At 39.0% G+C, this 23,781-nt stretch overlaps 1 protein-coding gene across 1 annotated transcript in view; it reads left to right on the top strand.

The window, feature by feature from the left end:
- LOC104401789 (LIM zinc-binding domain-containing Nebulette) overlaps window positions 1–23,781 on the top strand; it is a gene marked incomplete at both ends in the record, with an annotated part of 110,177 nt that overhangs the window by 44,882 nt on the left and 41,514 nt on the right. The gene's annotated exons all lie outside the window — the stretch shown is intronic.

Genomic DNA, 23,781 nt, shown 5'->3' with positions numbered 1-23,781 from the left:
AGCAGTTTCTGTTAAAAAAAGAGTACTTCAGTTTTGTTTAGCCCAATGATCCACACGCTGAAGTGTATATACTACTAGTGGGAAGTGAACTACTTTAAATTAGGTATGCCACGGCAGCAGCTGGAGTGAGGTTCTCTTCTGCACCACAGGCCAGAGCCACATGGCTCCCAAGAGGTGCCTGGTGGTCCTGGCTTTCTGCTTATTCCTCTCAACACCTGGAAGGCAGCAGGCACAAGGCCACAAGGAAGCCCAAGGCTGGTGGCATTAGATGTGCTTTACTGCATGGCAGAATGAAGGGCTCTGGTTTTGACTGGAGGGTGGTAGGGATGAGGGTGGAGGTGAGTGCCTGTCATGTCCTCTATACGCTGGCTGAGATACGGAAGGACATGGAGGTAGGCTCACAGCTGGGGCTTTGAAATACTGATACTGTGGTTGATGCCAACTGCTGTTTTAAGCCTGCTGATTTTGAGTTGTTTTTTTCCCTTCCAGTAGTTCATTTGTGTAGTAATATACAAGATACAACTCTTAACCTTTTACTTTAACCTGTGTGGCTGTTCATTGCTAGTGACACAAAACAGGATAGTATGATAATGTGTTAATGTTAAAATGTGAAAGCAAGAATTTATATAACACCATAACACTGAGAAATGCTGAAGTAAAGGAAATCAGCTCTATCTCGTAGCTTGTATTTGAGTCAGTTACCCCAGCAGCAGAGGGAATTCTGCAAAAAATAGTTAAGTAATCTCTTGCATGCATTATGGATACTAGTTGCTGGTTCAGGGCTATACAAAACTGTACTAATTTTAAAGAAGAGTAATGATTTTTTTTTCCCCTCATAGGAAATGGATCTAAGTGTGTGTTAGATGTGATGAGATTCAAGTGCAGGCAATGTTGCTCTGGGAGTCTGCTCACTGGAAGAATCCCTTCGCATGAGTGCACTTCTGTTGACTCTTATTCATGATTTCTTTCTAATCTGTGTTGTGCTTGCTTATGGAGGTGTCACCTGATGTAAGTAGGATCTAATCAATTAATGACTAAAAAGTAAGATCAAAACTTAGACTGGAATTGGGAATGGACCCCGGAAGTTGCATAAAGATAGTAAGTGTCACCCTCATTCTGCTTCTGGTTGCCTAAACCAGAGATGAAGCATATCTGAAACTTTTATAAGGATGTGTGCATTCTTGTTTGGGAGGAAGGCAAAAAGACCCTCATTGAACTAGAACTGAAAAAACCCAACCAAACAAAACCACTGCAACTGACGCTATGTTGTAGGACGGTGCTGTATATACTTTATATAGCATGTGTCACAAGAGACTGCCAGGCTATGACTATGGGCTGGAGAACACCAGTGGAAAAGAAGTAAGGATATAGCCTTCCTGCTAGCTTGTTGTCAGGTTTACCTTTCCAAATGGATTCACTTTGGGTTCTGACTGTAATGGGTTTTAGGCCAATTTCTTGGATGTTCAACCTGCATCTAAATAGTAGTGTCCCTCAGCATGGATATTTAAAAGAATAATTTAGTGATAGTATCAACAGTAACAGCAATTGAGGATAGGGTGTACTGGTTATCTCTGCTATCTTATGGGTTATTTTCTTGATAAAGGCCCATGTGGTTTTGCATGAATTTTGAAGATAAAAGTGCACAATATACATTCTTGAAGATGAAGGCTTGGCTCAACAAGGAACAACTTTTTGTTCCCTTTCCTCACCCCCATCCCTCCCCGTAAAGAAAATACTGATCTTAGTGTTATCATGGAAGCTGTTAAAGAAAAACTACAAAAAGAAAAAGTCTTGCCTCCAGCATCTGTTCATGTTCATTTCAACCATTCACTAGAAATCCTCTGCAGAGATTTCTGGAAATGCTGACAAAGTATTTTGGAGCCTGTGCTTTGGTGGGACTTAGGAGGAAACTCAGGGAGCAAGAAAGCTGGTGCCCAGTTCAAAAGTCAGACTCTGTGGGCCTTTGTGATTTCTGCCTTTTGCTCTTCTAAGGGACTGCTATCATAGCAGTTCTGAAAGGAAGCCACTGAATAGTTTCTAATTCCTTCCATAATTGTATTTAATAGATTATCTTCTCCACAAATGTTAATTTAATGCTTGTCTAGGACTTTGAATAGGAGAGCAGTAGAATAAATTTAAACTTTATCATGAAGTGCTTGGAAGGGTTACACTAATGCCAGGACTTAATGCTGCATATATTATATATTGCATTATAGAGCATTATGTTGTATTGCAGTGTATCCTTGCTGTTGAGACAGTGAGTATTTGTATTGATGATGATTCTTGTGGCCAGATTTTGCTCTTGGAATCTTTCAGTTTAGATTGAGTGCATCATAAGTTATTGCTCACTACTATAAAGTCGTATATCTTGTGGAAAATGAGCATTTAGTCTCAAGACTGTTGGCTTCAGAAGCACAGAAAAATCCCATGCTGCAGAATTTTGCCACAGTTTGGTGCAAGGAGTAATCCCTCCTATGTTTTTCGCCTCACTCTCCAGTTGTTGCAAACTGACACCACCAAGCCACCCATATTGCGGAGACCATTTTTTGGCAAGGAAACCTGCCTGCTCTTACCCATATAATTGTCAGGTCCTGTGGGTGGGCCTACACTGCCTTCTCCCTCATCCCTCCACACCTTTCCTGGAGCTGGAGCTTGAGGTGCCCATTCACTCTGGGTTGTCATCCACCCTGCCATCTCTTAGAATATGGTAATCCTGCTATTAAGGTTGCAGCACAGAAAGGTTCAGAGTCAGGAACTTAGAGCTCAGGTGCAGGAGGACAACCTGAGGTCTTCCACTTTATCCTTTAGTCCTCACAATTTAAGGAATGCCCTCTCATCCCACCCTTACTACAGCTGTACAAAGAAGAGCAGAGAGATAATGTTTGCCATATCTGCTTCATTTAGATGGTAACATAGTATAACCCTGTATCTATGCACTGGAATAGGTTGTGGGTGGTGGGGTGGCATGCTGTGGAGTCTCCATGACTGGGATTTTAAGAAGAGTTGTGTGTCAGAGATAGTCTGGTTGGTCCTCAAGCAGTTCTGAAGCAAGGGATGAACAAGGTGATGTCTTGAGCTTTCCTCAAAGCCCATGTTTCATGATGCTGTATTTTTGTATTGAAGTAAAGCTGGTGATTATACTGCTTATCAAAGCCAGATTTGCACTAAAATCCTTTTGAAAAGAAACAGTGCTTTGCTAAGAATTAAAAAAAAAGGAAAAAATCTAGGCAGTATTTTTAATAATCTCTCCCTTGCAAGATTTAATTTTTCAATCATCTATTTTATATTTTACTGCACTACATATAACCTGATATGAAAGGGGAAATGTAAGCATTTGTTTGTTTTTTCTGTCCTTCCATTTGTCCTTCCTTCTGTCTTTTTCTTGCTTATGTATTTTTTTTCCTCTTCCTTGAGACTATTGAAAAGCTAGGTGATAATATACAGCAAGGGAAGTAAGAGAATGAACAAAATGATCTGTGGAGGAAGACTGAATTGAAGCGATTGGAGAGAAATTTGTGGTTAAGAAACTGAGCCAGGAGGAATTATGCTACCTGGGAATCCTGCTCCATTCTCCTTTCAAAAGCGTACCTTTGCAGTCTTTCTGGTAGGCCACATGTGCACCTTGCAGCAGTGATCTTAACTGGCTTCTCACTCGCACCCTTGCAACAGCCACTCTTCCTATTAGCCCAGATCCAGATATTGATTTGCAGGTACAGATTTTACATCAGCTCTTCTTTTTCTGCTGGCAGCTTCTTCCCCTTTCAAAGCACTGGGCTAGTCTGATACTACAGTATGATGAATGTGTCTTACTGTTGTTGATTGAGCAGAAGAGCTTATATATTTTGCTTTTTAAAAATTGGGTTCCCACTATTCTGTTAGTACCAGAACAGTTATTTTTTTCCCCTGTCTTTCAAGTTTGCTTTAGCAGTTGAAATCACTTATTCAACCAGAAAGCAAAACAAATAAGCAAATCCCCCTAAATTCTTTTTATGAGTAAATGAGAATTGAATTGCTTTCAAGAGGTAATACTATTCAATTGGTGTAATTGCTTTAATTGGTTGTTTTTTTTTCCTTACTATTCTAATCTGTTTCAAGTAGAGGTTTTTTTTTTCTTTTGTTTTTAGAGCACACTTGCAAAACAAGGTGTACACAATTTTTTCCATCTTATTTGTAAGTTTTCCAGTTTGTAACTTACTTATTTGTAAGTTTGTAGTTTTCCATCTTATTTGTAAGAAAGCACAACAAATCAAAAGTTCATCTTCAGTTTAGGGCCCTTTGACTACAAGTTCACTGATTTTTTTTGTTTAAGGGATATGAAAACACAGTTAATCTATTATTATGCACAATATGTTATTTCCAATTAGCTACCTAAAGACATGCAGAAAAAATATGTAGGATGGGATTTTACCCCTTCCCCCCAGAAAACCAGTATGTCCAAATGTATGTGTCTGATATATACATAGAACTTTGAAAATACGCTTCTCAATGCTAAGTTGCAACAATACATTGGATTGTGGTAGAACCAAACCTTAATTTTGGAAAAAAAATAAAAAGTTTCTCTCATTAGTTGTTTTTAGTAGCTTTAGTCCAAAAGTTAAAAATTATAGATATATTATAAATATTGTTAGTATAAAGTGAGAAACAATAGGTAGGTATGATAAATAGTGGAAGCAGAAAAATAGTAATAAGGAGGCTAGGAGTCGAATAGTATGTGTCTTGGACAGCAGACGATTTCCAAAGAGATGTTAGGGAAGTAGAGTTTAGACAATGAACTTTGAACTCCTACATTGTAGCTATCAATATAATCTGAAATCTTTGTAGTCAATGGAGACAAAAAGTCCCTTTGAAGACATGACTCCTCCAGTCTTAGATATCCAGTATTAGATATCTGGAAGTGCTTCTCTATTAATAGAATCTAGATGACTGGCCTCAGATGTAGATACATATACTGTAGATGTCTGTGTTTGATTAGGTGAATTTAATTAGATGACCCCCCTGCCTGAGGGGATAGATCCAGACAACAAAGTCACAGCTGAAAATTTTGGGCAGAATGGAAATTTGCTTGCAATGTAAGTTGTGAAGAGAGAGGGAGGAGAAAGGGCCAGAGATGGAGCATTGTTGAATTGTCACAAGAAACATGAAGCTGTCTCAGGAGAAGCTCCTGGATGGGAGCCTCAGTAGTGTGGTTAGGGGGTGAGAAGGAAAAAACCCTAAAGCCTAGGAGACAGTTCCAAAACTGAAAATTGGATATCACAAAATCTAGATGATAGCAAGATGGTGGAATCAAGGATGGTTTGGTTGCTTGTCCTTATGTCCCAAAATCTTTGGGAAAATGTTCTCCATTCTTGGCTGCACTCTCATAAGATCTTTTCAGGAGCAGATTAGAAAAATACTTCCACAATTGCTTCCACAGCTAGAACATAGTGGACAATTTCAGTCACAACATCTGATTCTTTGGTTTTTGACAGAAGAGAGTGAAAAATAGAAGGAACTAGAGAAATTCTGTGGATAGAATCATAGAATAGTTAGGGTTGGAAAGGACCTTAAGATCATCTAGTTCCCCCCCCCCTGCCATGGGCAGGAACCCCACCCACTAACCTCTGTCACCCAAGGCTCTGTCCAGCCTGGCCTTGAACACCACCAGGGTTGGAGCATTTACAACTTCCTTGAGCAACCCATTCCAGTGCCTCACCACCCTCACTGTAAAAAACTTCTTCCTTATATCTAATCTAAACTTCCCCTGTTTGAGTTTGAAGCCATTACCCCTTGTCCTGTTGCTGCAGTCCCTGATGAAGAGTCCCTCCCCAGCATCCATGTAGGCCCCCTCCAGATACTGGAAGGCTGCTATGAGGTCTCCACGCAGCCTTCTCTTCTCCAGGCTGAACTGCCCCAACTTCCTCAGCCTGTCTCCATGCAGGAGGTGCTTTAGCCCTATTATCACCCTCATGGCCCTCCTCTGGACTTGCTCCAGCAACTCCATGTCCTTTTTAAAAATAATCATGCTCTTCTAACTGGGAAAACTAGATTTTAGCTATAAAAATGAATTGAAATTGTAGTGACTAACAAAAACAATCTGATGCTAAACCAGAAATTTTGCCAGTGAACAATTCATAATGAAGCCTGTGATGTTTGTGGAGGTACTGTGAACCTACAAATAGATGAATCTCACTTAGTTTTATACGTCAAGCATGTTGCACTATTGCAGAGCAATGCAGTAGGACTTTGCAGTAGCCCAGGAGCTTAAACTTCGTGCATATTCTGCATAACGGAATAAGGCTAAAATAACAAATAAATAAATAATTCTCTTCTCTGTGATCTTATTTGAGGATTGTGAGAGAAATTGTCATAACTTGAATGTCTGTGTTCCTATTTTTATCAGACTTGCAGTCAACAGAAAAGGGGAGGGAGGGAGAAAATTAACTGAAGTGCTTCAAAAATGCTTCATACTGTAAGGTACTGCATGAAATTCATGATAAGGCTTCTGTAATTGTCAGTGTTGGAAACAATCATTGTCCCGAAAAGTTTCTCTGTAATTGTTTTTTTTTTTTTTTTTTTAATAGCTTTATAGTCACTTATGTGTGCTATAAAAAAAGTAAGGAAAACGTTTGCCAGAAGTGTGACAAAAAGATAAAACACTGATTTGTCTTTTGATTTATTAAAAATGTCTGTATAAATAGAGACTTTTTTTTTTTATTTTTTTAAAACCTTTGTTCTTTGATACAGGAAAGGAAACGTAAATACATCATTACATGTCCAGTAGGCCTTTGATGTTTTCTTGCTGGTGGAGACTGTCATTTTCCCGTATATGGAAAGTGGTATAGAGTTTTCCAAATCGGGTAACAGATGCTATATGATGTTCTTCAGATTTACTTTGCAACCAAAATAATAGGGTGCAGCAGCATTCCTTGGTAAAATGCAAGGTTAGGTGATAAGATCCAATGATTATTGCTTAGGAAGGAGTGTCAGGACTGATTAGGATCTCATTCAGGTTCAGTAGCTGATGGGTTTCCCAGGGCTGCTTGTGCTAGATTGTTATTGACTTGAAATCTTTCCCCCGATATTGAGGAAGGTCAGTAATAGTTGCAGCAAGTACCTTGTTTGTTTTTTCTCCTTGTAGAAACCTGAGCAGGGAATCAGTTTTATAGCACCTTGCAAGTAAATGTGTTATTTACACATGAACTCTAAAGTTTTTGTTGCGCTAAAACCATAAATCAAATCCCAATGCCATTCCCTAGTACCTAATAGTTGTATCTAGGAAGGCGTACTTGACTTAGTGTCTTTTTGAGCCTTTTTGATTTGATTTATCTCTGTGTTGTGAGAAGTTTATAGAACACACTAGCATTTTATATGATCAAGATTAGTCAATTTTAAAGCATCATCCCACTTAATAACAGTAATATTTCTTACTTTGTAGTAGCTCTGCAGCTACACTGTCAACAGCTATAAAAAGAAATTTTTCACTTTTTTTTAGTATTTCCATTTAATGGCAATACGCCAAAGTTCACTGTCATGCTTGAACAAAAATTACTGAAGGCATAAATATTTTTTAGATTTTACCATATTTTTACCATCGGAAATATAAATATCATTAGTGCCTAGGAATAAAGGACTCTCAAGTAGGCTGAGATTGGGGAAACTCCTCCATCTTGCTGTACTTTAATGATCTGTACGCATGTGGTAATGCTGAAAATGCTAAAGAATGTTTGGATTTACTCTTAACTATATTTTTCTGTGTCTCCAATGAGGTAGTGAAAATCTTGGTGAAAATAGTTACAGATTTCTTTTAGCAGTATGGTTATTTAATGTGCTCTGAATGTCTGTTTCTGTCCACAAAGTACTAATTTTCCAAGGACTCATAGTATCTCTCAGCATCTTTGGTGCTCTCAGTTCAAGGCTTCAAAGAGGGAAAAGGTAGATGCAGAGAGATTTGGTAGGATAAATGATGGCCTGAAGACAGTGGAAGAGGGAATTGAATGGTTCTTGCAATGTTGTGGCATTAAATAGGATTCTCAGGGTGTATTGCTGATCTGTAGGGAATTCTCAAAGAGCTGAGTGGTATCCATTGACTGGTGTGTGCCACCACCTTCTGAGAGGTCCCAAGGATTGTAGATTTTCTTCACCTTGTCATGTTGGCTGTTTCCAAAGGTCATTGCTAATCTTTTTTTTTTCTTTTTCTTTTTTATAAATAAAGTGTCTTAGCTCTTACAGAATGTGATGGTCACCATTTGGAGGTGCCTGTCTTTCTCCAGTGATGTTTAGAGGCAGTCTTTGTGGTTACTAAGATGAGATTGCTGATGTAAATTCCACCATGACTGTAACAAATTGATTGCAGTCTGTCAGTTCCTGTTTGGAGGAAAGCCTGATTTGTGTCGCCTTACAACTAACCTATCCATTCCTGTTTTAGTTCACTGATGCAACTTATCATACCATTAGTGGTGTCTGGGTTACTGTTCAAGACATACACTTGGGCCTTGAAATCTCTTGGAAGATGGGTACATAGCCTAAGTAAAACTACTACCAGAAAACTGTTCAGCTGAAATTTGACCTAGTGTCAGATTTTTGATTACAAAGAAACAAACAAATGAAAAAAAACGCCACCAACCAAACAACCAAAAAACGTACATACCTGACTACTTTAGAGACTTCTTTGAGTAAAGAGAATTCTGTGTTAATTTTAATTTTGTCAGCACTTACATGTTGTTATGCCTTTGCCAAGCTTGATAGTGAAATTGGTAAGGAGTTTAAGAAATCCATGCGATGTTTTTGGGTAGACCATAGTTACGTACTTGAGGCTGTATTGCAGACTAACGGGGTAACTGTCTCCAAATCAAAAAATGTCCACTGCTGTATTTATAATAAACCTGTACATTTTTACTGAGGCGTTTGTGTGTTTTGTTCAGGTTTGTTCGTTTTAGCTAATGCTTCATTTACCATGTTATAATAGCAGGAGGTAGCATGCCAACTTCCAGAGTGGCCAGGACACTAGTCTTTTTGACTAGAGGCTGTGGTTCCTCCCTTGAGTGGATCAATTTATCACAGGTCTCATCAGCAAAACCTGTTAAGCTTTCACTGAGAAAAGCGTAAGCAATGCATATGCTTTAGGGTGGTCCTTATTTAAACACACAGCTATTGGTGATTGTTCCAGATACCAACATTAGGAATCTGCCAGCAAAATGTTACTTTATGTAGCTGTTGGTCTTAGGCTGTAGCAATGTAAATTGTTGTTGCTTTTCATTGACCTTAAAAAGTGTTAGTTATTTATTCCATATAGTGATGTCTGGGCAGTGAACTAAGAACTTATTATGTCATGCCTTCTCTGGAGAGGAGAAAGCTCATGCTTCAGCTCAGCAACAAACCGACAGTTACTATTTACTACGGGGGCAGAATATGACTGTATTTGCAAAGGAGTATTTAACACCTTTTAAAGACAATTATCAGTTATCACCAAAGTAATAGTCTAAAAGTAAAACAAACAAAATGCCACCACGCCAAACAAAAGCTCTGAATATGAATTTGTTGTCTTTTTGTGTAGCTGCTGTCCAATGAATTACTAGTCATTAACTGTTTTGCGTATTCTGACTCATGTTTATGATTGTCTGAAGATCAGCTTCTGACCTTCTGACAATTTTTCTTATTACAGTTTTCTCTCTTTCCGTTTCTCAACCAGCAGTCATGTGCTCACAGTGATACACTTTCTTCTGCTACTGCTTCAGTGCTGGTGTTTATTACCTCCTTCATGTTTCCTTGCCTGCAAATCTTTCTGATTGGAGTCGTGAGGGAGTAATTTTCCCTGCTATATATGCTGTAGTTGGGATTTCTAACCTAATCAATATTTTGAGAGATTTTTAAAGTTTAGCAAGCTCTGGATGGCAGTAAAATACAATTTTTTTTGTTGCTTCTGCCGTCTTTTTTCCCCTCATGAATTTGCTCTTTTTTATCTTTTTTTCCTTTGTCACTCCATGTTTACAAAACTCTTTGTGTGTGTATGTATCTATGTATTATTTCCTTGGCCTGTCTGTCCCTGCCTATTTCGTTTTTTTCCACTTAACTTTTTGCTAGAGTTCTCGGATGACACTGGTTGTGTGCTCCTGGTAACATTGCCTTTCCCTGTTGCTGGCTTTTGCAGGTTTTCTGTTGTCTACCTGCAGAAGTCAGGCTCTTTACTCGGAGCTGTGAACGGTGGTTAAAAACCCCCAACCAAAACAGTTAAAAAATGGTAGTGAAGTCTTTACAGAGCAGTGAATAGTCACCTTGCTTAAGATATGTGTTGCTAAAAAAATCCAGATAGAGCAGGTCCGCAGTTCTATGGAGGATTTTCTGAGAATCTTTGCATAAAATGCATCTTTTTTCTATTCTTTAGATCTGATTTAATGAACTTGAATTATTAAGGGCACTCTACATTCCTGAGGCTCAGCTAAGGAAGAATCAGTGGGGAACCTCCAGCTGCATAGGAACATCTTGGATCTGGTTTAGTTTGTTTTAAGTACCTTTTAGCTAAATCAAACACTAAATGTAACACTTGGACACCATATGGATCATGATATTTATGAGAAGTATTCTGAGGGATATGAGATCCATAAATCAGGGAATGACTCCCATTGATCTGTAAGAGTATTCTCTTTCCTGGTAACAGAGATAGGCATGTTTAGTTTTCTTGACATTTCAGGGCAGATTGTATGATAGAAGGTGCAAGAGACTTGCTTGTACTTCACTTGCATTTCATGTTATGTGTTTCTAACAGACTATCCTATCTTCTTTTCTTCTGTACGGAGATAGCACTGTGGAGTTTCTGTTCTTCTAGCATTGTTGACCCAATTTCCATCTGTTTCTGTCACTCTGTCAGTTAATAGCACATTGGCAGGAAAGAAAATAGTTTATGCCCTATTCTCCAGTCACTCTCTTCCACTTCCCTCAGTTATGAAACACTATTTTTTTGAGATCCTCCTTTTCCTCAGCCTCTGCCTCTTTTTTTTCCTGAGATACAACTGTGTACTTTATCATAGTGCTAGCCTTTTTCACATCTGCATTTCCTTGCATGCTCTCAGTTCAGATGGTTCTGCTTCTCAGTGAAAGGTTAGTTTTCTAATCTATATGAAATCTGTCTTTTAGAAACAGACAAAGCTCAAATTGAACTGATCAACTCAAATGAAAAGAAATGGAAAGTACAAAACTGCTTTAACTCCAAACTTGTAAGTAAGGTTAGTATGCATTAGGTCACGTTTGGCAAGAGTGAGCATCTCTGAGTTGCATTTATTAACTGATTCCATGCTCTCAGACTCACTGGAAAAATAAATAGAGAAGTAATTGGTGGAACTTCAAGTTACAACACTGACCAAAGACAGGAGATAATTTTGCATTTGCTGTTCTGGCTGCATATAGAGGTTTTATGTTTGAAAGTGGTGCTTTGTTTTAATTTCATCTGCATCACTTTTTTTTGATGTCTCATCAGAGATGAATAAAAACAAAGTTAAGAAAACTTCCTCTTTTAATTATAAGAGTATTGTGATCCATATTCAGAGCAAAGTATAACTGAAGAAGTCTTTCAATTAAATAGCTATTTGTTTTAACTGGTCACCATCTTGGTCTTTGAATTATTAAACTTCCTCTTTTAATTATAAGAGTATTGTGATCCATATTCAGAGCAAAGTATAACTGAAGAAGTCTTTCAATTAAATGGCTATTTGTTTTAACTGGTCACCATCTTGGTCTTTGAATTATTGCTTATGTCTAACCTTTTGCCTGTTGCTGGCACCTTGGGTGTGTGTCACATGGAATAAATAAGGTGCCGTGCATGGAATAAATAAATCTTTGGTACCACAAGGTCCTTCTTCAGGTAGCAATCTACAAGAGAGACAGCAGTGAGAAGTCTTAACAGGCTTTCCTTTCCTTAAGCCAAGTTTAATTGTTAGTGGGATGCAAAGCTGTGGGAAACTATACTGTGTTCCTGTTGAAGTGTTTCTGGGATCTATCTGGGACTGCATTGTGGTGACATTCAGCAGACAGTCCACTTTCAATCTGCTGATCCAGTTCAATTTCTTTCTGTGCCAGTGACAGCCCCTGTTGCTTGTGTGCATCAGGACCAGCTGCTGCTTAGCCTGGGTCACCTTCGCTTCCTTCAAAAGCAGATGTGGCTTGAGTGCTTTTGGACTGGTGGGGATCTCAGTGTAGTATTTTGTAGTAGATATGTGTGTGTATTTATAAGACAGCAGTGGTGTAAGAAAGGAATGCGCTAAGAACAAGGACAGCGTAGGTTATTCAGTATCAGGGTAATAGTGACATGTGAGAATACGTAGTTACTGTAGCGTGGGATAACAGGAGAAATGGCTGTTACTTTGTAAAGGACCTTGTAATTTTTTTCCTGTGTGCCCTCTTCTGTGCTCAGTCCAAGTTTTTACCAGACTACCTCCGTGCACTGACAAGGTTCCTGCTGCGGGCTCCTGAGCTGGCACATGAATGCATCAGTACTCTGTAGTGCACTTACTGAACTTTTTTTTTAATTACACATAATCTATTTATTCAACTTCACTCTGCCTGGGAGGGTTGAAACACTTACATATGTGCTTCACGTATAATACATACATGGATAAATTCTCACTCTTCGCCTTGCAAATGAAGTCACAAGACAGTGGGGTGTTGACACATTCTAACTTCTGACTGCTTCATCTTGCCTATTGCATGCCCATCTTTCATGAAACCTGGGGAAAACCCTGCTGAGGGCTACTGCACAGGCACAGTACAGTTCCTGTTCTGATATATCTTTCCTTTTCCAGTGTGCTGGGGTACAGTACTGGCAGGTGCACTTTCTCCTCTTAGTTCAAGAGGGAAATAAGACTCAGATTTTACCAAAGGTCCAAACTTCTGCTGGGTATGGACCTCACTGTCCGTACCATAAGAGCCACCTCTGTTCAAGGTACAGAGCCAATCAAGTCTTGAGAATATCCAATGGTGGAGCCTGTGTAACCTCTTTGTTTAATCTTTTCCACTACTTGACTGCCCTCATGGTAGAAGAGTTTCTTCTAATACCCAGTCTGAACGTCTCTTGTTTCAATTTATGCCCATTGTCTATTGTGTTCCCACAAGGCATCACTGGGAAGATCCTGGTCCCTATTCTTGATACCCCTTGCAGGAGTTCTCCAGCTCCTTGCAAGTGTTGGAAGGCTGCTGTTACATCCCTTCAAAATAATTTCTTCCTCAGGCTGAACAGGCCTGTTCCCTTAGCCTGTTCTCACAGAGCAAGTGCTCCAGCTACCTGACCATCTTGGAGGCATTGCTTATCTTGCTCTAGTTGATCTTTCTGGTATTGGAAGACCAGTGCTGGATGCAGTATTGTAGATGTGGTCTAATGAGTGCTTGGCAGACAGGGACGATTGCTTCTCTCAGTCTGCTAGCTGTGTTCGTGATAATAAGGGCCTGTGCATCCTCTTGTGTAAAGAGAAGCTGTGTTGCCCCATGCAAGGGGTGAGCAGAGGGCTAAGGCTATCTAACAAAACAAGGATGTTTTAAACTGCATCTTGTATTGTCATGCAAGTAGCAGGAGGCAGATGGCTGAGCCTTCATCTCTGGTAGTGATCAGTATGCCACCATGGTGTGTCTCTTTCTGCCTCCAACTGTTATCAGACTGGTGGTGGAGTGACCTGTGGTGGGACATATGCAAGGTTATTGTTGTATGCAGCACCACACAGAGAGAATTGTACACATGCTTAGCTGTACTGCTGGCCCATTTTGCAAGATTTATTGTTGGAAACAGTACCCTTTTCTGGCATGTCAGAGTCCTTGTTCATTTGTTGCTTCCTTCCCAACACTTTCAGCCAAGAAGCAATAGGCAGAATTTTATGGGTAAAGATTTGGGAAGAGGCCAATAACAGAAAAAAAGGGACAAGAAATGAAAGGCACTGAGAGTTTGTGTTTACCTGTCCAGCTGCAGTGTTGGCCACTGGAAAGATTTCACCATCGTACCACCACCTTCATGATTATAAGCATTTGCAACTGTGTTTTCCTCATTTACCTTGCTTGGCAATTGTTGACTTTGGGGAGAAAAAAGCTATGTGATTGTGCATGAGAACTCTCAGTAGTGAGGAATTTACTATTAAGGCATAATAGTGACAAGAAACTAGGAACCATCACAAAATTTGACTGCTTAAATACTAAATTTATGAATTTATTTCATCTCATTTAAGTCACTAATAGAAAGATAGGGTTTTGAACCCTATTTTCAATTTTTATCTTGGCATCAGAGAACAAAGTTGGTAGTGTTTCAGAAAGTCCAGGAGCTGTGAATAGAAGGGTAGACACCTGTAGCTGTCTCTGAAAAGCATGTCATTGTTATTGTAATCTCTGCTGCTTTATCTGTTGTTTATATGAGTAAATTGTATAGTCTGATAGCTTTTAAATGCATTGTATCATTACCACGCATGTGAAATCAAACCATGAACATTTGTATAAGCAGATGGAAACTGTGAGAATGAGTCATTCTGTCCTTCACATGGAGTTCTGGATTATTTGTGGTTTTTGAAAAATTGGAATGGACAATGAAATGGGGATTACACAGAAGGGAATTATCGATTTATTCTTAATTTCAAATTAAGAAGAAGGAGGAATATGTCTACTGTTCCCATAAGAGAATACCAGACAATGAGGGTGAAAAAAGAAAAACGTTACCTTCCCTGGTTCTTGGAAAAATAGCCCCTAAAAAAAAGAAAAGGATTAATTTGGAAATCTTGATGTAAAGTATTACGGTGTTACTGGTTTTCATTCTTTGATGGAATTATAGTATTTGGAAGAAAGGAAACTATATAATTTTCACCTGTAAACCCATCAAGATTTGGTAGTGTTGTTATGTAAGATGGGAATCCCTGGAGTTAGACACGTACAGAAATACTGGCTTGTGATAAGCAGAGAAAGCATTTACATGAGTAACTTTTCTTTCCTTTTTTTTTTTTTTCTTTCTGCATAGAAGTTCTTATTACTTGAAAATATTCCAGAATTTGGGAAGGGGGAGGGGAAGTGGAGGTGGAGAACAGCACATTTATCATGTTATAAGTAAGAGCAGAATTTAGAAACTACTTGCATAATACAGTGTCGTGCTGCTTGAGATACCCATCCATGATTAATAGGAAAATTTAGGAAAGTTGTAAGAAAATCTGCCACTGCTATGTGCATGAATTATACCCCAGTCAAACCTAGAACCTGTGCAAAAAACCTGCACTGTAGAGGTTTGATAAATATCTATATGTACATCTTTATATAGTATGTCAGGACTATGCTGGAGTAGGTAGACCAAGCATTTAGACCCAGGCAAAACATTCTGCTTTTATGGTGTAACTGTGTGCTTTCTTGTTGATATTCTTAAAAGACATCAGCAAGATATTGAAGGGATAAAAAAATCATAGGCTGTAGCAACTTTGGGTTATACTATGTGGGGTTTTTTTTTTTCTTACTCTGCTAAATCTGCTGATGTAAATCAGAAGTAAAGTCAGTGAGAAACTCAGGTTCAGTCTGTTTTTTTTCTGGCTTATATTCATGGAGTTTTGTCTCCTGGATATTTTGAAAGAATTTGGAAGAAAAGAATTTGGAAACATGAGGCATCAGCCTTTGTGATTCCACTGGTGATTGCTTAAAGATATTTAAAAGCAAAGTTTTCTTAAATGTCTATGGGGTTTTCCATGTCTAGGTAAAGTACAAGCCCAGGTGAGCTCTGGCTTAGCTCACTGGGTGATATCCTGGGAGCAGTCTAGTAGTGGCAAATGGTAAGATATGGGAGTGTCTTCTCCCTTCTTGACTGATTTCCTGTGCTCTTCCACAGATTTTCCTGTTGCAGTCAGATTTTTATTTACTGTTTTGTTTTGCTACATTTGCCTCTGCCTTCCAAGTCTCCCTGAGCTTTCTGTGCATCTTTTATGGTTCCTCCTCCAGCAGTGGCTCTCACTTTTTGTTCTGTTGTCAATACCAATTAATGTGCTGCTGACGGGTTCCTGCACAGCTCCAGGCTAACCTGTACTTCTCAGTGTGCTACTGATTCATTTTCTTTCCTTAGGCATTGGCATCCCATAGCTGAGGAATAGGTGAATTATTGAAAGGGTGAGTGCCTGACTCCACTGAAAACTGGCAATACTTTTTGCATTCATGGTGTTTGGCTCTTACTCTTTTTGATCTTTTTGCTGAATCTGGATGTCACTTGGCTGTGATCTGTATTATAACAATTCTTTTATTATATGGTAAGTTTCTTAAATATGAACTGTGACCCCCCTGCTGTATTTTTTCAAGTCTTTAAAATGTTTTTTTTAAAGAAGGTTTTGACCTGAATTACTCAGGAAGCAAGACTCACCCATATCCTTAACAACAGATCTTTCTATGTGTAGTAAATATGAAATTGCAGAAAAGAGTTAAAAATACGAGAAATGGGGAAAATACGAATGTCACTTAAGAGCTGGAGGATTTTTTCATTCTGAAACAATTTTTGGTAGGAAATAGGAAGACAGCAATCCTTGGTGATTAGAGCGTGCACCCAGCTGCCCGAGTGGCACAGTGCTGATGGTGGCCTGGCAGCATTTGCCCTGTCTTTATCAATCCTGCTTAGAGTGGTTTTCAAGGGAGTTGGTTGAAATCAAAATCTCAGTATGGGAGCATTACAAATTCGAACAATCCATTTATCTGCTGGCCGATATCTGAAAATGTATTTGGTCATCTTGATATTGTATGTACGAAGCAATTTAATACTGTTACCTCTATGTTTTTTTCCCTAAAACTGAGCCAATACTGGCCACCTGAGGAATGCTAATGCTTTTAGAAAACATTAGAAATTTACAAGATTTTACTTCTTTTTCAAAATAAGCTGGCTTCTAAAATTCTAAAATAATCTCCTCTAGGTTCCAGATCTTCTAGCTATACCTGTTTTCCATACTTCCTCTTCTGCCAGTGATTACAAGATTATTATGTAGTCCAGTTCTCTGTGATTTCAGGTGTTCTTCATTGTATAACATATATTTGCAGAGCTAACCACTCCACTATTTTGATAGAGTAGAATTTCTTTATGGAATTTCAAATGGTAAGAGTAATGAAATTTGATATTAGTATTGGTTATTCAGTTTTTACACTGTTTTCTCTAAAATATAAACATAATTTTCTGCCTTGTTATTTTTCAGTAAATGGCTCATTTTTTTCAGCCTCTAGCAGAGGACACTAAGACACTAACCTATGTTTTGGGGCCAGATACAGTCAGAATATTTAATGTGATCCCTAACTTTAGCTTTTGAAGGCAGCCCAAGATAGAGTCTCTGTAGATAGGTATCAGTGCAAGTCCTGTAGCACAATGGTTGCACCATGTGTCTGCCTATATGATGCTATGTGACCTTTCACTCACTCCAGGAGTGAAGATGTTACGGCATACTCAACAAGCAAGTGGAATATCCTTGCTTGTAACATTTATTTATTTGTTTATTTTTTTCATGGATCTTACTGTTAGCTAATTCTCCCCAAAACCAATGCAAACTCATCTCTCTAGGGGAGTTTTCTCATAAGCACGAACTTGTATTTAGCTAGCATACCGGAGCAACTTTCTCTTTTAGCTTCAAATAAGAGGTACAGACACAAATTATGTGAAAAAGTGAGTCCCTTGGATAAGAAGATAAAACAAACTAATTGCAGCCAGAGTGTCTATTCTGCATGCAGCTGGCTAGATACCAGTAGCCAAAGAGAGTGCCATCTTCAGAGATGTTTATGGAGAATGGTGAAATCTTCCTTGTCCACTTCATTGCCCAGGTACTGCAGTAATGAAGCGGTATTATCTGCTAGTTACATTATTTCTCCTCCAGAAGCCTTTATAATTACATGTGAATAAGTGACCTTGCACAGAAAGTTTAAACCAAAACAGAGAAATCCCTCTGGTATGAAAGTGCAACTGAGCAAGAGTTTCAAAGCAAGAAGTCAGCTGTGGGCAAGATTTCCCTCCTGCTGCTTCTTTCCCTGCTATCGTACATCTTGTATGTCTTTCTGTGAATGGCATGGTTTCAAGGTAAGGAGAGGCAAGCAGTCCCATGCCTCTTCAAATCTGGTGGTAAGGTGCCAGCTTAAACAGTCCCTGAGTGAGCACAACTTAATACCTTGTCATCTTTTTCCTGGGTAAATTATTTCATCTCATGTCTTTTATATGAGAATTAATTGGAGATCTCCCATCTTTCTCCTCTGTTTTTGTGCTATTTGTGGATGCAGGTTCAGATCATGATCAACAGAGTGGGCCCTTGCAGGCTGGAGAGGGAGCTTCCCTACCTGTCCATCAGTTGTTGTGAGTTTGGGTTGCATACAAACTGCTGCATCATTACACACTACTTAATTTCAATCTGAAACTTTTGCATAGACTACACTGAAGATCTAGTTATGAAAGCATAACTAGCGTTTGTAGTTTTTCATAATTCTTATAAGATTGGTTTAATTTTATTTTGCTGTTTTCCATTTTTCTACTCTATTACTGCAACTGAAAATAAGTATATTCCTGCCCCCCCCCCCCCCCCCTTTTTTTTTAACCTTGATTTAATTAGAAAGGCAGTTACTACAAACAAAAATTAGGAGAGAACATATATAGCCTAATGTGACAGTCAAGGATGGTAATTGGTATTATGAAAAGATCATACAAAGCATTCCCCCTTGTCTTATCAATACATGCCCTTGTAAAAGGTCCTTTAGGCACTGGAAGGCTGCTAGAAGGTGTCCCTGGAGCCTACTCTTCTCCAGGCTGAACAAGCCCAACTCAGTGCCAATACTGGTCCCTGCGGAATGCCACTCCTCACTGGTCTCCACTTGGACATTGAGCCATTGACCGCAACTCTGAGTGTGACCATCCAGCCAATCCCTTTATCCACCAAGGGGTACATCCATCAAATCCATGTCTTTCCAGTTTAGAGACAAGGATGTTGTGCAGGACAGTGCCAAATGTTTTGCACAATCCAGGTAGATGCTTTCAGTCACTCTTCTGTTATTCACCAGTGCTGTAAAACCCCATTGTAGAAGGCCATCAAATTTGTCGGGCGTGATTTGCCCTTAGTGACAGATGTGATGGAGCCAAACCTCTGTTTAGGAGAATAATTCAGATTTGTGTATTTTGTGGCTGTTCTCTGGTTAAAAGATATCACAAATTTTATGTTGTGGGCAATTTACCAATGACCCTGACTTTTGACAAGGGTTATAATTCTGTAACCATAACTGTGAACATTGCAGTTAGAAAATACACACACACAAATATTTCTTAGTTATACCGTAAATGTTGGATAAGTCAGAATGAGGTATGAGCAAGTTAATATCAACACATGCTTGAATTTATCTTAGTATTTGAATCTGACCTTTTTCAAAAGAGCGAAAGCTGAATCTTCATCCCATTATATCTTGGAATGTGGTTTTTATTCTTTTTGTTGGTTGAAATTGTGGAAAAACAGATGAAAACCTTACAGCTAAACAAGTCTTTGGTAAAACTTTTATCTTTCATCACTGGAAAAACAAGGAAACTTTCAGGTATTTTCCTGAATTTGTGGAGGTTTTACTGGTACTGTTCCCAAATATCGAAAGTGTAGGTTGTTCCTCAGAAGGAGCCAGAGATTGAGTGGTGGTTTGATTTATTAATCAAGCTGTGCAGTTGAATCAGGCAGTACAGTAACTCACAGCAGAGACACCATACTGTGTATCCTGATTTGTTCTGGAACTTCTTGTATAGATCTTTATACAGGATTAATCCTAATAGCATTAGTGTGGTAAGACATATTGCTAAGTAGACTTAGACTAATAACAAAGACTTAAAACAAACAAACAAAAAAATCCTTTGGACATCACTATTAAATAGCTGACATGACATCAACCTCTTTAAACAATTCCCAGCTTTTTTGCAGACATCTTGGACAAAAGGAAAACTGAGCAACGGATTACCAGGGACCATGCTAGCACTGTTAGCCTTTTGAATTAAAGGCTGTTGCTGTCCAGAACGTTGTAACGAAGCATGATATAACCTTAAACTTATAGTTAAAAACCAGATCTGATAATTTAATCACTTGTATTTCAGCCTTCTATTTCAGTCAAAAGTATCCAATGGTACAATGCATCTTAGATAGTTTTCAGGTAATGTAATATCTTTAATACTAGTGTTTTTAATGATGCTGAAGACATACTGTCAATACGCTTAAAACAAATGTGAATGCTGAAGATAGGATTTAACACTAGTCTTTTTAATGTGTTTGAGACAAGAATTTCCGTAAATTAGAAGGGATGTATCTAAACCCATGTCTTTCTGGTTTGATATACTGTGTGGGTGGTTTCATAAATCAGATGCAGTTAAAGTGACAGCCCATAGTAGAATGATCTGCTAATTTAATTTTGCTAAATGATTCTTTTTTTAAATCATCATAATACATTGTGATAAATAGTTAATATGATCAGTTTGAAGGCCAATTTAAATTTCAGCAGATATTTTCACTTGTCACATGTTGTTTACTTTCATAGTCAAGTGCAAATACTTTTCATTGATATAATCAGTTTAAATAGTAATTTCAAGCATAATAAAGCACTGCTTCTTCAAGGCTAAGGATACCTTTTTTTACTTAAAGTTTGGAGCTACTGCTTCCGAAGTAAGTAATGATCTTAGATACATTGGGTCTTAAGTGGTTTGCACTGATTGTTGAAATACCTGTGAACTTCTGAATACTGTGGAAGAAACCATATCTTTTGCAAATGATCGGAAGTAAAAACTGGTGTATGATAGGGACAAGGTATATGTTCCTATGCTGCAGAATAGAGAGAAGGTTTGACTTGAGAGTCTGGGTTTGCACAGACGTGCTCTTTGCTGCTGTTGCTAATGGTGTACCCTGGGACTGTGGCTGTGACACCTACCTCACAGTCTTGTCCACACATTTCACAAGGGGACTAGGACAAAAAACCTGTTTGACCTGACTCCCACTCTGTGCTTTCCATATTAGAAAGGATGAGTACAGGTGATTGCTGTGGTCATAGCACCAGCATCATGGTATGTAACCATGGTGAAAAGTAGGACTATGAAAGTTTATGAGAATGCTTTTGGCATTCAACATGTGCATAACATAAATTTTGAGCTGCATGTGTGGCAATTGAGGTTTTTTTTTGTTTGTTTGTTTGGTTTTTTTTTTTTGGTTTGTTTTTTAGGGGCAGGTATTCTGTCATCTACATGCATATCTCAGGGCTACTGTCTGAAGACTGCTGTTCATTAAAGGTGTGCATTATGCACTGTTCACTGCTACAGTCTTCCTTGGTTGTCAGCAAGCCCTAACTGTGAGGTGGCTTGTTGCCTTTCCCATCTGTCCATTACTGCTTTCCAAACAGGGCTTATGACCCTCCTTGCCAGTCTGGCGTTTGTTTTTCTCCTCTATACAGAAGAAGGGAGGGTGAAATAGAAGAAGTGAAATTAAAAAGTCCTTCTGGAAGTATCTTCCTTGTCCCAAGGAACCTGTGCTGATAGCACCTTTTTCATGCAAGAGCTGGTTCCAGTTGATGTCCTCTAAGCAAAGCCTCAGTCTGTTTCCCTGTGTGTTGCTGGAGCTGTGGCTAAGCCATTTGGCTGGTTGGCATCATCTGGCTGTGAGAGGGGTGGTGATGGGGGAGCCCCCAGTTTGAAAATGAAGGAAGATGGGCAGCAGTGTATGCAGCACTCCTGGTGGTTTCTCTGGCTGAAGCTACAGCTTAGGTGGGACTTGGGAAGACTTGGCTGTAACTACAAAAGAATAGGCTGGAGGGTGTCATGCCTGCAAATTCTGTTTTCTAATTTTCAGTGATAGGAGCTACATGAGACAAGTGGCTAACATAATGGGTGGGAATGCATTTCACTGTAAGCTTTTATACTTACAGTGGCATTATTCATCCATCTGCCAGTATCCAACCTGGGATGGTTCTTACTTTTCTTCCAGGAAAAACTTCCTTCTATCGAAGTGTTGCATCTTTGCTCTTTCTGTGCAGTTATTAATCCTTGGGAACCTGAAATGCCCAGGCTGTCCTGTATTTCTCATCTGTTTTCCTCTGTGTATAGTGACACTATAAATGAGGGGATGTTCCACAGCCTCTTAATGAATTACTCTGCTCCATTGTGCTATGGTGTAGAAAGCTGGCAATGCAAGATATCCTCTGAGAGGGTGGATTGGGTCAATAGCAGAGTGTGGCCTGTATGAAATCCAGGCAGCATTTCTTATAATGTACTGCTTTCGCATTTCTAAGCAGGAAACATTCAGCTTTTGGCTAAAACCTGAAATCCTTCGTAATTTTTCATGGGTGTTTTAAATATAAAATGATAAAAATAAACTACTTTTTACTGGAACCATGCATTTCATGGAAATAAAACTTGTAAATGGCAAATAAAACTTTCTAACAAAATACAATTTTGAATGAAAATATGTATAATCTATACAAGGCACAGAAAATTTATGAAAGATCACATTAGAGAGAGCCTAGAGTCTGAACATGGAAATGTTTCGGACTGCATATCACCCTTCAAATGCGTACTTACTGCTTACTCCCTCTGTAAAGATTAAGCTGCAGATGTTGTTGTGTCGAAAATGCTATGCCTGTGGTCTTGTAACTCTGAAATATGAGAGGCTGGGGTACCTGGCAGACATGGGAAGCTTTGAGTGGTAACAGAAGGCGTAAGTGCCTCACATGGTTGTAAGGTGAGTATTTTTGTTTGAGGCTGAAGATGCTGGAAAGTAGTAAGCATCGCTTTCCTCAGAGTGTTGCTGGCTCACAATAATATTCCTGTTCTGGAAGAAGCTGTTTAATTTTGTCATTTCCTTCTTTATGTGGTCTTTCTTATAATGGAACTTTCTGTTTGGATGCAAAGTTGCAGGATCATAGAATCACAGATTCATAGAATGGTTTGTGTTGGAAAGGATCTTAAAATCATCAAGTTCCAACCCCCTTGCCATGGTCAGGGACTCATCACACTAGACCAGGTTGCTCAAGGCCCTGTCCTGTCTGGCCTTGGACACTGCCAGGGATGGAGCATTCACAGCTTCCTTGGGCAACCCATTCCAGTGCCTCACCACCCTCACAGTAAAGAACTTCTTCCCTGTATCTAACCTGAACTTCCCCTGTTTGAGTTTGAACCCATTACCCCTTGTCCTGTCACTAGAGTTCCTGATGAAGAGTCCCTCTCCAGTGTCCTTATAAGCCTTCTTCAGATATTGGAAGGATAAATCTATGAAAATGAATGAATTATGGTTCTGTGAATGAGTAGGATTTGACTATTAAAGCTGTCTGTAAAATGCCAAAGCCAATAGTAGGAACATAATGTAAAGGTGTAAAATGTCAAATGAAAAAGTGATGTCTGATAGATTGCGGTTCTGAGACACTACAACCTTTGGTACTGGATATTATAGCACAGTATTGACACATTTACTGTCAAATCACTTGCCTTCCTGTACGTGGAATGTACCTGCCTTGATCCTCCTCGATTCTGCACTAATGGATTTAAGACATCATGGTACTCCAGCTGTACTCACTGATGTAACTTCAGTTTCTGTACACCACTTCTATTTTAAGGTCATTTAGTTTTGTCTTTTTTCAGCACATGACTATACCAAAACAATGCAGTTAAACATAGATTTGTTCACTCTATTGAAAACAAATTTCAGCTGGTCGGTCTCTGCAGTCAGTGGGCAGGATAAATGGGTGGGATTTAGATGCATTACAGGAACCTGTTCATGTTGTTTCTGTAAGGCATGGCTGATAGTAGTTCTAGAGTAAATATTTCTAACACAAATCCAGTAAATTATGAAACAGTTCTGT

The sequence above is a fragment of the Nestor notabilis genome, unplaced genomic scaffold (assembly GCF_000696875.1).
Source record: "Nestor notabilis isolate BGI_N333 unplaced genomic scaffold, ASM69687v1 scaffold11272, whole genome shotgun sequence".
Classification (NCBI taxonomy): domain Eukaryota; kingdom Metazoa; phylum Chordata; class Aves; order Psittaciformes; family Psittacidae; genus Nestor; species Nestor notabilis.
Note: the sequence above shows the minus strand (reverse complement) of the source record. Positions and strands in the feature narration are given on the sequence as shown.